Consider the following 14,365-nt stretch of genomic DNA (forward strand, 5'->3'; position numbering starts at 1 on the left):
CCACAGTGCGAAACACTTATTACCGTTCTTTCTGAACACATCAGTGACGGGGATGTACTCATCGCACCATCGCATCGTCATCTTGCACGTGGAATCGCCCTCCCATCAAGTCTTGTACGATTCCGCAGCAGCTCAGCGTTAGTAGCTGCCACGAACACTTCCCGTGAATCCCTCGTGCTGACTAAAGGAACTTCCCTGCCATGCATAGCGGATGTTCACCCTAGATTCATGATGGTGCTCACTGCCTCGCTACCTCCGCAACGTGATTCATCGCAAGTCTCTCTTTCCATGCTGTCGAAGACAGTCAATCCGAACCTCATGCCGCACCAACCTCAAGAATTGCTGCAATTGCTTCAAGCCCACCAAACCATTTTTGATGCCACTTCCCCACCACTGGGACGGAATTGTGTTGCATATCACCGCATCCTTACCGAAGGTAACTAAATTGTACACCGACGACCTTATCGGGTTTCTCTCTCGAAACGAAAAGTAATCGAAGAAAATGTCAATGACATGCTCCGTCGTGATATTATTCATCCATCAACAAGCCCATGGTCCTCCCCAGTAGTATTAGTTAAAAAAAGGACGGATCGCTACGATTTTGTGTTGATTATCGCGCACTCAACAAAATTACACGCAAAGACGTCTACCCGATGCCGCGTATTGATGACGCTCTTGACTCTCTCCAATTGGTGCCGAATATTTCTCGACCTTAGACCTCCGCTCAGGTTATTGGCAAATACCTATGCACGAGGACGACAAAGAAAAAACCGCTTTCGCAACTCCCGACGGACATTACGAGTTTAATGTTATGCCCTTCGGCCTTTGTAACGCACCCGCAACATTTGAAAGAATGATTGATACTGTATTTCGTGGCCTCAAAGGGAGAACCTGCTTATGCTACTTGAATGACATTGTTATCTTTTCGTCAACTTTCACCGACCATCTCATGCGCCTGAATGAAGTCCCCACGTGTATTGCTTCAGGGGGCTTCAGCTCAACACCAAGAAGTGCCACTTTGCATAGAAAGAAATTAAAATATTGGGACATCTGGTTAGCCATGACGGCATTCGCCCAGACCCTGAAAAAATGATCGCGGTCTGGAACTTTCCTCGTCCGCAACGGACTACAGATTTGCGCAGTTTCCTCGGCCTGGCGTCCTATTTCCGGCGATTTATAAGGGATTTTGCAACAATTGCTACGCCACTTCATGAATTACTTAAAGCGCGCAGCCCTTTCGTGTGGACTGAACAGTGCAACACTGCTTTTAACAACCTGAAGCACGCCCTCACATCAGATTCTGTTCTTGGCCACTTCAGCGACAGCACTCCTGCCATCCTGCACACTGATGCCAGTGGTCACGGTCTTGGCGCTGTCTTTCTGCTGCGCGATGCAACTTCGCGTGAGAAAGTGATTGCCTTCGCCAGTCGGACCGTGACTCCAGCTCAGAAAAACTGCACCACTACCGAGCAGGAATGTCTCGCCGTCGTCTGGGCTGTTCAAACGTTTCGCCCTTACCTATATGGTCGGGACTTCACAGTTATGACCGATCACCCAGCTCTTTGCTGGCTATCTTCACTGAAAATTTTGACAGGCCGACTTGGCCGTTGGATTCTATCCCTGCAAGAATACCATTTCGAAGTAGTTTATAAATCGGGTCGCCAACGCCAAGACGCCGATGCTCTTTCTCGCTGCCCGATTTCGGAATCAGCCTGATGTTTTTCTTCACAATGCATTTCCACCTGTGACCTCAGCCGACCATCGCTTCCACCGACGCATATTACTGCAGTTCCTTTTGACGGCTCTGAGCACAAGCACGCCCTCCACTGACAGCAAGAAGCTGATCTCTACTGCCGGCCTATCATCGACCGCCTTATCGGTGATCGGAGCCCACCCAACGCGAGGCTTCGCCGACAGCTTCGCATTTCGAACATGAAGATGGCATACTACGTCGCTACGGGTACTATCCTGATGGAACTTACTGGCTCCCAGTCGTACCGCATGTGCTTCTCTCACGTATACTAGCGGCTTTCCCCAGATGCTACTGCAGGTCACCTTGGTTTTGACAAAACATACGACCGCGTGAAAAGACGATTCTTTTGGCCTGGCCTGTCTACCACCGCAGCTAAATACTTTGCTTCCTGCCACCTGTGCCAACGTTGCAAGCGGCCGACTTCTTCCCCCGCTGACCTCCTACAGCCCCTTCCTTTTCCCGCCACACCATTCGACGTAGTCGGCATCGACTTATATGGTCTCCTACCTCTCTCCAATGGGCGTAACCATTGGATTACAACAGCTGTCGACCACTTTACACGCTATGCTGAGACGGCCCCTGTACCGACTGGTTCCGCTGAAGAGGTAGCTAACTTTTTTTTGCGGTGAATTGTATAGCGTCATGGGGCACCTCGGGTGCTTCCAATTGACCGCGGGAGGGCCTTCTTATCGACATTCGTATCCGAAGTTCTTCGTGCGTCATCCACCCTCCATAAAACAACCTCAAGCTACCATCCCCAGACTAACGGTCTGACTGAGCGATTTCATCACACCCTATCGGATATGATATCCATGTAGATCACACCGGATCATCGAAATTGGGTTACTGTTCTAACATTCGTCACATTCGCCTATAATACTGCAGTACAGCGGACTACCGGTTACTCCACATTTTTCCTCGTTTTCAACCTTCCTCCCACTACAATCCTCGACGCTTCCTTCTTCTCTACGCCCGACTACTCCTCATCATTAGCAGCCCAGTTCTTATCCCGTGCGGCCAGATGCCATCATCTTGTCCGCCTAAACACAGAACCGTACAAGCAAGACCACAAGAGTCGCTACGATTCGATGCATCGCGTGGTCTCTTTTCCTCCTGGTGACGAAGTACTGCTCTATACACCACTGCGCACCCCTGGCCTTAGTGATAAATTTCAGCGCCGCTATCTTGGTCCCTACAACGTCATTAAGCAAACTTCCCCAGTAAACTGCTAAGTCACACCTGTTGATTCCCCAGCCGACCGACGCCACCGTGGAACTGAAATTGTTCATGTATCTCGCTTGAAGCCGTTTGTGCGCCGCGGTACATCGGTTGGCTAGGAGCGGCTAGGCTGGCCGCTTCCCACCCCCCGGGCAGATTGTGTGAGCCCTCCACGGATCTTCTTCTTCCTCTTGTACGTACCATCATCATCGTACCGCGGCGCCGGCTCCGGCACGCGCTTGGGTTTTATCCATCAGATTAAACGCTGCCACGGCATACCTTGCCTTGCCTTCACGACCTTGCCGTCTGGACCCGGCCTTCTTTCACAATATCATATTTACCTTCATTCTTCAATGTCAGCGACCTTTAGACATACGTCAATGAGGCTATAAAGACACTTGTTTTAAAACCGATTACCTGATCCGCTTGAGAACACAGTCGGGACGTGTCCATTCTCATTCAACACTGCATCGGGGCCTTTTCGACCTGGAGAATGCCTACGACACCACTTGGAGGTTAGGTATCCTCCGTGACCTAGCAGGCTTACGTATCTGTGGCAGGGTGCGGACATGCTTGAGCGACTTTGGGTTAAATATCAGGTTCTTCTTTTCTTGTGTCCTTCAAATCTCACTTCCTCTCCCGATTACATGGACCAATCAATCAAAATGCAGCATACAGAATTTATTTACAACTTTATACATGTTGCAGAACACCTTTTTCCCTTCATTCAGTGTGCGGCCTCTCATCATGGCACCCGAAACGAGTCTCTCTTTTGCCGCTTCGCTCGGACTCCTTGGAGCTATCTCCCCCTGTCCGGGTTCTCCTCTTCCCCAGTCGTCCGGCGTCTCCGTAGCAGCAGTAGCAAGTTCCCGCCGAATTCCTGGAAAACAACTCGCCTCGCTGGCACACCTGGGGGTGGTTGAGGGAGGTTCGAGTGTCGTCTCGGGAGCGGCGCTTTTCTTCGGCCGACATCGCTTGCCTTCCGTGCGGCGCCAACCCGCAGGCTTCCTCCCAAGCTCGGACCTTTCACATAGAGGCGTCATCCACGGCCGCAGCGTTTGCACGCACGCACATGAACACAAAAACACACACACGTCGCAGTCTTTCCATTCGCTCCTTTTTTCTGCCAACGATCAGGGCGTGCGCACTTAACAGCACGTTCAGAGTCCACTAGGTGCAACTTTAACACTTGTATTCATGAGATCGTGTATTCCTGGAGGCCATCCTCCCCATGATCAAAAATGAACTCTCCTTCCATAAAGGCCTCAGTTTAAATAGATGACCTATAACCAGATTGCATCTCTTCTAGCATAAGTACTTGTGAGCAACAAATACAACTGACAATAAATAGACTTTGTACCTAGGGAGGTAAAAACGGATTTGTGTTATCTGCTCAGAAAACAGTAGTTGTCTATTCTCTTCAAGACAGGGCGTGTAGGCCAATCCCAGATTAAATCTTAACCAGACCGCACTACCACTTAAACGAGAACCTTAACTTTTAGGGGTCACTTTTGATGGACAGCTAACATTGTTACAACGTATAAAAAAACCTTACGAAGAACGATTCCTCATTGTGCCGAAACTACCCTTACAAAAAGGCATGCCTGTTAGATATTTATCGTTCTTTCGTTCGCTATAAGTTATACTATAGATGCATTGAATATAAGTCAGCAAGACCGCCCTACCTGAAGCGACTAGATTAGGTTCGCAGTCGTCTTCTACGGTTGTCATCCGGTGCTTAAAGGGACACTAAAGAGAAAACTGAAGTGAGCGTGCATCGATAGATGCCGATTCCTGAATACAAAAAATCAACTCTCGCTGAAAACAGAGCTCTTATTATAAGGTAGTAAAAACGAAGAACAGAAATACAGGCATCGCCGACACAGCCGAAACTCGCAACTCCAAATCACGTGACGCGCTAGGGAGCCCGGAGGATGACAAATGCGAATTACGTCGCCCGTTTGAATGCGGTCGTAGATTTTGTCTCGAATATGATAACACGCTTTTATCATACTTAAACGAGGGCGGAAAGTCAAAGTAAACGTTGCAAGGCAAATAAAAAAATATACTTGGAGGCGCCACAGGTGTCCACCTCAGTTTCAGTCATGTTCCGGCTCAGGCACTTCGTGCATGATCATGGATATTTTCAAGTTTGTACCTGCAGCGCCTGTGTTTACGAGCTTGAAGCAGCAGATGCACCTGGCTCGTTCACATTTTAGTTATTGGAGGCGCGAGCGAGTGAAATCAGCTGCCGCCGGCACGCTCCTTCGTTCACACTTCTGAGCCAACATATCGCCGCCGACACCGCTTCGAATGCGAGCTCCCGCGACTGCAGCTACGTACGCCACGAAAAGCATACATATGCTAAGTGCCGAAGGAAACACGTGTCATCATTGAGTTCAGTTCAATCGTTCAGTCGTGTTCCACTCTTCGTGACCCTATTGACCATATCACGCCACGCTTTCCGGTCTCTATCTTCCTAACATCACTCAACTTCATTTGCAGCGCCTCAAGGATGTCATCTAACCATCGCGTTCGCTGCCTACCTCTTCGACGGTGACCCTCAACCTTTCCCAACATCAAATATTTCCCCAGCGACCTCTCTCTTCTAATCAGATGACCAAAGTAGCTCAGCTTAAACTTTAGAATTCGACCCTCCAATGAGCAGTCAAGGTTTATGGTCGACATTATCGACTGATTTGATCTTCTGGCAGTCCAAGGAACTTTCAGGAGTCTCCGCCAGCACCACAATTCAAACGCGTCAATTCTTGGGCGGTCACTCCAAATCTCGAGTCCATACATCCCAACTGGAAAGACCATACCACGAGTTATACGTATCTTGGTTTGGCAGTGTAATGTCTCTGCACTTTACTAGGCGGTCAAGGCTAGCCATGGCTCTCGTTCCCAGAAGCAGGCGTCTCCTAATTTCATTAAATTGTTCACTAAATAATGGCACATGTGACCCACATACTGCGGCAACAAGAGCTTCAACATGCTATTTGCAGGCATCGTAAACAAAAGGGCATACTTGCCGCTCATACCAAGAAGAGCGTCGATCTATTGCGCTGGTCGCCAGGCGAAAAAAGGGCCTCGGGCAGAAAGTGAAAACTAGAAATAATGAAGCACAACAAATCTATTAAAAATGCAAAAAAAATGATTTATAAAAAAGAGGACCGCCACCACAAGCGGGATTTGAACTCACCACTGCTTGCTCCTTGAGTTCGGCGCTTACCGCTCGTCTACGCCGCGCTTTTTTTTTCCTTTATTGCCTGACTTTTGCAAGACAACACAAACACACACAAGACATTAATATAATAGGCTTGCCAGGAGCTGGCTTCTTCGTTCTAAAATTCATTTCGATCCATCAAAGGTTCTACCTTTGGCAGCCACTCAGGATTATCATTGCGCCTCAGGGAGCTAGGGAATATTTCTGCATATTATGTCATGATCGCGTTCTTAATGGAACATGTTTCGAGGTGTACAGGCGATTGCTGCCGGTCTAAAAATTACGACTTCATGATCATCGGAGTATGCTGCCTGCTCTCACGACTTGCAACTAATGCGCTGGATGCATATGCGCACTACATTGTGCACTGGACCCATTTGAACATGTGGAATTTCGCAGCGCTGGCAAATTTAGAGGCGCAAGCTCTTCGGTCATGCTCTTCTAGCGTGAAAGTAATTTTCGCTAACACGGAGCTGTAGCACAAACCTTGAAGGAAAAAAGTGCGACGAAGCTTCAAAACTGGCAAGCCCAGCAGCAAGGACTCAATTTTACTGGTAACTAAATCTTATTTGTATGTAAACATTTCGGGAGGCGTTGCAATGACCGAGGGCTCGGTTTGTTTATATGCAGTGAAAGAAGGAGCGCAGAGGCTTGCGAAACATGTAAAGTATTGCGAAATATAAACGCTCTGTGTTTTTTTTTTGTCCTTTATGGGCCCATCGCTTGGTAAATTACTCTCTTCATCGTTTTTTTTTATTTCGGCTGTGGCCGTCACTTATTCGATTGCGAGTCCGCTGTTGCCATGTTAGCCCCTGAGGGAGGCGACGCCGTGCACCGCGCCGGCTCGCTGGCAATCAAGGAGTCTCCGCTTACGTCATAGTGTGCGTCACTCTACCCCGATTACGTAGTCGGAGGAAACCGTTTGAATTCGACTGGCGGAAACAAGAAAAAAAACCTCAACTTCTTAGCGCAATATCTCAGCAATTCGATTTTTGCTGCCGGATATATGGCGACAGTGTCTTCAAATGTATTTTATTAGACTTTTATAACATTTTGGGTGCCTTTAGTACCCCTTTAAAGCATATTCCCAAACACCTCCATGTGGAAACGAATGAACCTGCCTTTCAAGACCAAAGAACAGGACTAACATGCACATGCGATCTTAAAATCTGTTCTCGAAATGCACACTGTAATCAATCTTCAATGACCAGACCCGGATGATAGAATCATTACTCCTAAATTTTGAAGAACAGTGCCAAGACTTGCATATAATGAATGAAAGAAAAAGTGTTGCCAGGAGAACGAACCACCCTCTTCGTCGTCCACCATCGCCGCTTTTCTTGATCTCAAGGTAGCTAAATTCCAAAACATGCACACTCCCCACGAGCGGATATTACGTCCATATCGGGACCTGAAAGATAAATAAACGAATTACATTGCATTTTTTTTATTATTCCAAAAGTAATGATCATACTGGAAGTGCAATAGCATAAGGATAAAACAAAAAAAAAAAAAAAGATACGTCTGCCGCAGCGTCATCAGGTTCTATTGTAGAACAGTCTGCTGTTTTTGCTACTGTGGTGACAAAAGAATGAAGAAAAAAAGCACTATCTACAGAGTTCTTTATTTCTCCTCCCTGCATTAAACTCTAAAATTCAGTTTGACTGCTGATAAGAAGAATATATACGGAATATATTCAAGGAATCGTCACAAAAACATACCAATAAACTCTCCCGGGTTCCCAGTCATTTTGGGAATATGGGTGATAATAGAGCAGGCATATGAGCTGAAAAAACGAGATCACGAAAATTAAACATTCAACCAACCACGAAGATATTCTATAACGTTGGTTCTCAGCAGTCTAATAGCTATGTGGCAAGGTGCATACAAAATTAAAGGAAACAAAAAGTTGCATTTTGTAAAGCCCATTTTAAGAGACCAGAAGCTATGCCGACATCAGGAACGTTTTGTTGAATTTATTTTGAGTCGTCTACTCAAAGCACACGCATCGCCCACAGATTCATTTTTGCAAAAAATGCAAACCTCCACCGGAAATATTTGGTAAGGACCTCCACGTAATCACATCTTAAACTCACGCTCGCAACTTTAGGAAGTAGGAAAAAAGGTATTACTGTATATTACTATACGCATTTCATTTATTCCTGCATTGCTTTTAGACTAACTAGCCCTCCATGATTTTCTCTTGTTTTTTTAAGCTTCTGAAGAAAGCGAATGTTTAAATCAAATTTACGTATCTTAACACCTATGCTCTTAACATAACAAAACATCTAACCTTGCGTTTGTCGCATGATAGCTATGGCTGCTTGTAGAATATAATCCTCCATATAAATTACTTTGAATACGATTTTAAATGCTGTAGCTTAGTTTACCAATGAAATTTCTCACGTTGTGTATACACTGTTTAAAAGTTCCTCGGTACGTGTTAAACATGTTGTTACAAGCCGTATACCTTGTATTCAGACACTACTAATTTTTCCATTTATAAACTCAAGCCCTATGTATCAATGTCTTGTTTTTAACATTCCATCTTTGATTGCATTATCCGCTTTTGATAATTTGCTCCTCAGACCGTGTGCCTTGTTTAATGCATCTTTCGATTGGTGCCTCTAATTGTCCGATTGATCTAACAATGCTGGGCTGAACAAAATTATATATTTTCTTCGTAAAACAACTTTAAAATCGATGGTAAACCTTATAGAAGCCATTCAAACAATATTTCAATCATGCGTGGGCGGAACCTAACCCAATATCGCTAAAGCGCTTTTACGCCAGCCATTGAACCCAGTTCAGTCTTGATGACTACTTGCACGCGAGTGTCGACAAAGCAGAAAACTATTCGGCATTGCAGTTTATTAGCCCGTCTCTCTATTGTTTGATGAACACTACATATTCGCGTAAAACGAAGAGCATGCAAGTCTGCTCCAAAGATGACTGAATGTCGTTCCTTGAAAATATATTATAATCTGTTAGATTAAGTTTTCATTTTGGCTCGTTTTCTTGAACGTACACTGTTGTCATACAGCGCGTACTCTAGGTTAAGGCGAGTCCGCTCTTTCTGGACACTGGGTTTAAATTTATATTTTGTTCCTATCTTCCTACGTGAAACCTTTTTTTTTTTTTATATCAACGGAATATTTACAGCACTGCTTCCCTAAGTGAGGCACATCAGCTACCTTATATTGAGTTTAGTTTTTCACGGCTGTTGAATAGGGCTTACAACGGTGCCTGGATTCTTGTTTGAGCTAGCAAGACGGCGAGGCAATCTCGAAAGTGCGTGATGGGTGTCTGCATCTTTATGCTTAGGTGTTCGTTGCAAACAAATTTTTTTTCACAATCAAATTCTGCCACATCTTATTGATAACAGATGTTCACTGTGTTTTGCGAAACAGCAATTTCATTTCTTTATGCAGTGCATGAGGATACGAGAGAATGCAATATTTGCGCAGTACCTTCCAATTTCCTCATGACAATCAAGCGAATGTCTGCACTGTCATCCCTTCGTCAGTGTTCACTAACTTTCAGTTTATTATTTACCGTATATATATATATATATATATATATATATATATATATATATATATATATATATATATATATATATATATATATATATATATATATTCCGGCGCCTATTTAAACGTAAAAGCGTCCGATGGCAACTGGGCGGCTCATATTCATCTGTCCGGTATTTCAACCGAATGCCGGGCACCAGCAATGAATCTAGTTTAACGGTCGCACCATATAGTCATGGCGGTAGTCGCTCTTCTTCGATTTGAAATCCTCATTTTACATATCTGCGTAACATTCGCGGACGTAACCTTGAATTCCGAGGTTCAGGCATGCACTCCCGCTCTGAGTTTAGGCGCGGTTCTGCGTGATTTGACACCAGACCAATATGATGTTTCCTTTGTTTCGTTCGGACTTCGCAGGAATGTGCATCTCACTACATCTTTAAAGCGAACACCTCTGCCCGTAACAACGTGGTTTTTCACCTCAAACGGATTCCGGTCTCTTGTAGAAATCAACTCCCAACAACGAAAAACGACGATCGCCATTGTAAGTGATCCGCGCATATCCTTGAAATTGCTCGGTAGAATCCTTCAATCTAGTTATATCTATTACGCCGCAGTGCACTGGGTACTTATCCGGGACAGCTCTGCGCTGCAGTCTGAAATACGAGCTTACCGAAAGATATCGCCTCCCATTAAAATGTCTCTCCTCGGCTGGTGCAAGGAAGGTGTGAATAGTGCCCTAATTTACTCCAATTTATTCCAGAAACCAGTTTTTCACAGGGGGGAGGATCTGCAAATAGAGGCGTCTTTGGCAAAATTGGCCACCAATCATAAAACTAAGAAGTTCTCGGGGAAGGTGCGGCTTGGCTGCTTGTACCTCCGCAGATATAAAAACAAAGGGATTGCGCACAATCCATCATTGTGCAGCCAGGTTAGCTACAGATTTGTACTCGGTCTTCTCGGACAAAAAAACGTCACGCTGTTATACACCCTTTTCTCAAACTTCGCTGTTGCAATCTCTGCTCTCATCAATGGCAAAATTGACATCCTTGTTACGAAAACAAACCTACAGGGAAATAGCATAAATCTGCTCACGTACGCAGACGCCAACGTAGCTTACGATACGTTCTACTCCAGAGCAAATGACTCTCGGACAATCCCCGTTTTCCGCGTCCTCTCGCATTCCGCATTGGGCGTGGCCCTTACATCGATTTCCATATGTGCCTGCGCCCTTCTCTTGGCATCTCTTCGCGCTGGGCGTACATGGAAGTCACTCGTAAAACTCTTCTCTCGGGAAATTATTTTTTTATTGGCAGCCCTGCTTTCTACTTCAGCGCACGAAGAGGAACAAAAGCACCACCACGGAGTTCGACGAATGGTTCACTTATGCTGGTATTTAAGCATATTTTCTCTGTCCGTGTACATGCGCAGCGAGATCACTTCCCTTGTTACTGCAACTCAGCCCGCAAATATTTTGGACACGCTGGAAGAACTCCAAGATGCTTTGGATGCGGGAAATGTCGCTCCCTGCGTCGTTGAAGGCTCATCTACGAAGCAAATTATAGAAACTGCTTCACAGCACTCAAGTTCCTTGTTGAAAAAGCTGCGCCGGGTGTATGAGAGTCACCCAAAGCGGCAACTAATTTCTGCAACGCAACTGGACTGCCTGCGATCTGCCGGAAGGAAGGATAGAGTCTGCTACTCCCCTCTTCAGCCCAAGTGTACTGTCGAAAAGTTAACCAGAGGAGTTCGCCCTTTTCCCGAGCCGTTTACAATGGTCCTTGAGAGTATCCCGGTTCGTCATGGGTTTCGCCACCTCCCAGCCCTCAGGAAGTTCTTCTTGGCTGTTCGCGAAGCGTCTTTGGAGACTCGGATTGAGAGTTACTGCGAGTACAATTCTGGAGCACCGATAGAGGTGAAAATTGAATTGATTGATTTCATCCAGCACTACGTACTACTGCTGCTTGTTCCAGCCATCGTGTTTGTAGCTGAGTGTGTTACTTGCACTTTGACCCGCATGGTGCGTAACTAGGGGCGCTTTTCTTTTAGTGTCATTGCAGTGCAGTGAAGATGACACAAATGAAGGCATGAGATTGATCACTTACATTTCACAAAATGGGGCACGTTTGAGCAGGCCTGTTTTCCTTTCAAAGCTGCGCTCTTATAATAAGCATGCACGGACGGTTCGTACATTGGTCGATCTTAGAGCATATCTTCCTCTCAAGTTGTCAGCTTCCTCATTGTTCAGGTTTGCAGAACGTATTTAAGCCTCCCCGGTGCATTACAACGGTTTTAGTGCGCGCATTTGTGAAGTAGACGGCCTATGTATCGGCGCAACTTAGAGTCATATTGCTGTGTATAAATTGTGAAATATAAAAATAAATGTTTAAAAAATTGCTGCAATTATCTCGGAGTCTTTTACCCAATCTTCTGTGTGCTTGTCGAAGCTTGGCTTCACCAAATATTTTATGGCCGCGGAACAAAAATGTGTTAGCTCGGTGAAAGGCGACTGCCCTGTTTCTCTGCAGTGCACTTTGCCTGGCAGGTAGGAATTAAACTCCCATTTGTCACCAACTAGTTGTTTTAAAAATATTGCCTCTTGAATCGCGGCAATACCAAACAAGGGAGTGGTACTACTGAATCCCCTATAATGGATTGCTCCTTTCACCCTTCATGTGTTTTCAGTGCTCTAATCACGCCACAAGAGTTCTATGCAGGTGGCCGTTCATCGGTGTCTTCCTGTTATATGTACTCGTACGTTTATCGGCGAAATTAGCTTGGGCGGGGGGGGGGGGGGATTATGGATAGTCAGAAATCGTATAAAATTAACAGCACTCAAAGAGTGATCATTATAAACAAATAAACAATTAATAAATATCAAATTCAACTCGCCTACTCTCCAAATGAGGACAAAACATTAGGATAATATATAATGCATAATATAGATCAAAACGCGGCATACAAGGTGGCGCAGCGAGTTATTCATAAGTGGTGGATATACTGCATGGTACCAAAGAAAACTACGAAACACATGAAGATGTTACTCTCACCCGGTTTTAAAAAGTCTCATTAGCACAGGAAAAATATCTTTGTAGGAACAGCATAATATCAACAAATTTCAGCCGGGACAGCAGAATATCAACAAAGGTATTGTGATTTTAAAAAATACGCCCAAAATTATTCACTATTACTGAGTTACAGTCTCAACTGAAGAAAAAGTTTTCAATATACGACTGCTATGGACAGACTCAATCTCTCCAGTTCGAAGTTGAAAATTAGTGTAAAGCGCTAAGCTTTACACCCCTAGTCTCGACGTGTGCGTAAAATTTTAGCAACAATTAATCGTGGTTCAGAAGGAACCACATGTTTATAACTGCTCAGATATAGATAGCGATTGACGACCAATATCATTATGTAATAGAGGGATGGATGGATGGATGGAATATAGGAGCGTCCCCTTTGAAACGGGGTGGTAGCAGTAGCTATCATGCTCATTTTTCTCCATATATCTTAATTATTGATTTAAAATGGTTAACTAAACCATCATTCTATTTATTAAATTTTGCTCCTACATTACTAACATTATGTCACTTCTCTGCTTTTAAGCCACCAATCTTCCAGCCGTTTTTTGCTAGTTTCCACCGCCGGTTTATTCACCCGGCCACTGTTATCTCTAAACCCCAGAGCTTCAGGAACAGTGATTGCGCCTGCATCAACTTCCGGATGGATACCATTGCATTCGAGTATAATATGGTCAATTGTTTCACTGGAGTTTCCACATACAGCACATGCGTCATCTCCATTGTTAAACTTCTTTTTGTAGCTGCGTGTTCTAAGGCACCCTGATCTAGCTTCAAAAAGTAGGGCACTGCCTCTTGAGTTATCAAAGAAATCTTCCTTCCTGATCTGCATTTTCCACTTTCGGTATAATTCCACACTCTGTTTTTTTTTTCCATCGAATTTATCCAATTTTTACCTTCTGTGTTTTTCACCTGTTCCTTAATGCTCTTTATTTCTCCGTGCTTGTTACTAGCATACTTACTAGTTAGTTTCCTAGTTATTTTCCTCCATTGTGAGTCAACGCATTTTAGGTACAGGTATTTAAATACCTTAGCTGCCTATCTGTTACTGTCCAATTTCCTCATGCGTTCCTCATATAATATTTTACTCTGAGCTTCCCGTACTTCTAAAGATGCGCAGCCCATATCTCCCTGTACCGCATCATTTATAGTTTTGCCGTGGGCACCCAGTGCTAATCTTCCAACGGATCTCTGATTTGTTTCTAATGTCGACTGTACCTCTGATTTTAGGCACAAAACCGCATTTCCGAAAGTAAGTCCGGGCATAATTCCTTTCCAAATACCCCACAATACCTCATACCTATTGTATCCCCACACTGCCTTATGCTTCATTATCCCGGCATTCCTTCGCCCTTTGGCCTTAAGTGATTGCTCATGCTTTCCAATGTATGCCAATCCTTCGTTTACCCATACTCCCAAGTATTTATATTCTGCTACTCTAGGTATTTCAAGGCCTTGAATTTTAAGACCCTGATCAGGTGAGCCGTTGAAAATCATCAGACCCGACTTAACTGCGCTGAAACTGAAGCCTAGATGGTCCCCTTCGTCTCCGCAA

The sequence above is a fragment of the Amblyomma maculatum genome, chromosome 3 (assembly GCF_055883805.1).
Source record: "Amblyomma maculatum isolate TAMU_Amacu chromosome 3, ASM5588380v1, whole genome shotgun sequence".
Lineage (NCBI taxonomy): Eukaryota > Metazoa > Arthropoda > Arachnida > Ixodida > Ixodidae > Amblyomma > Amblyomma maculatum.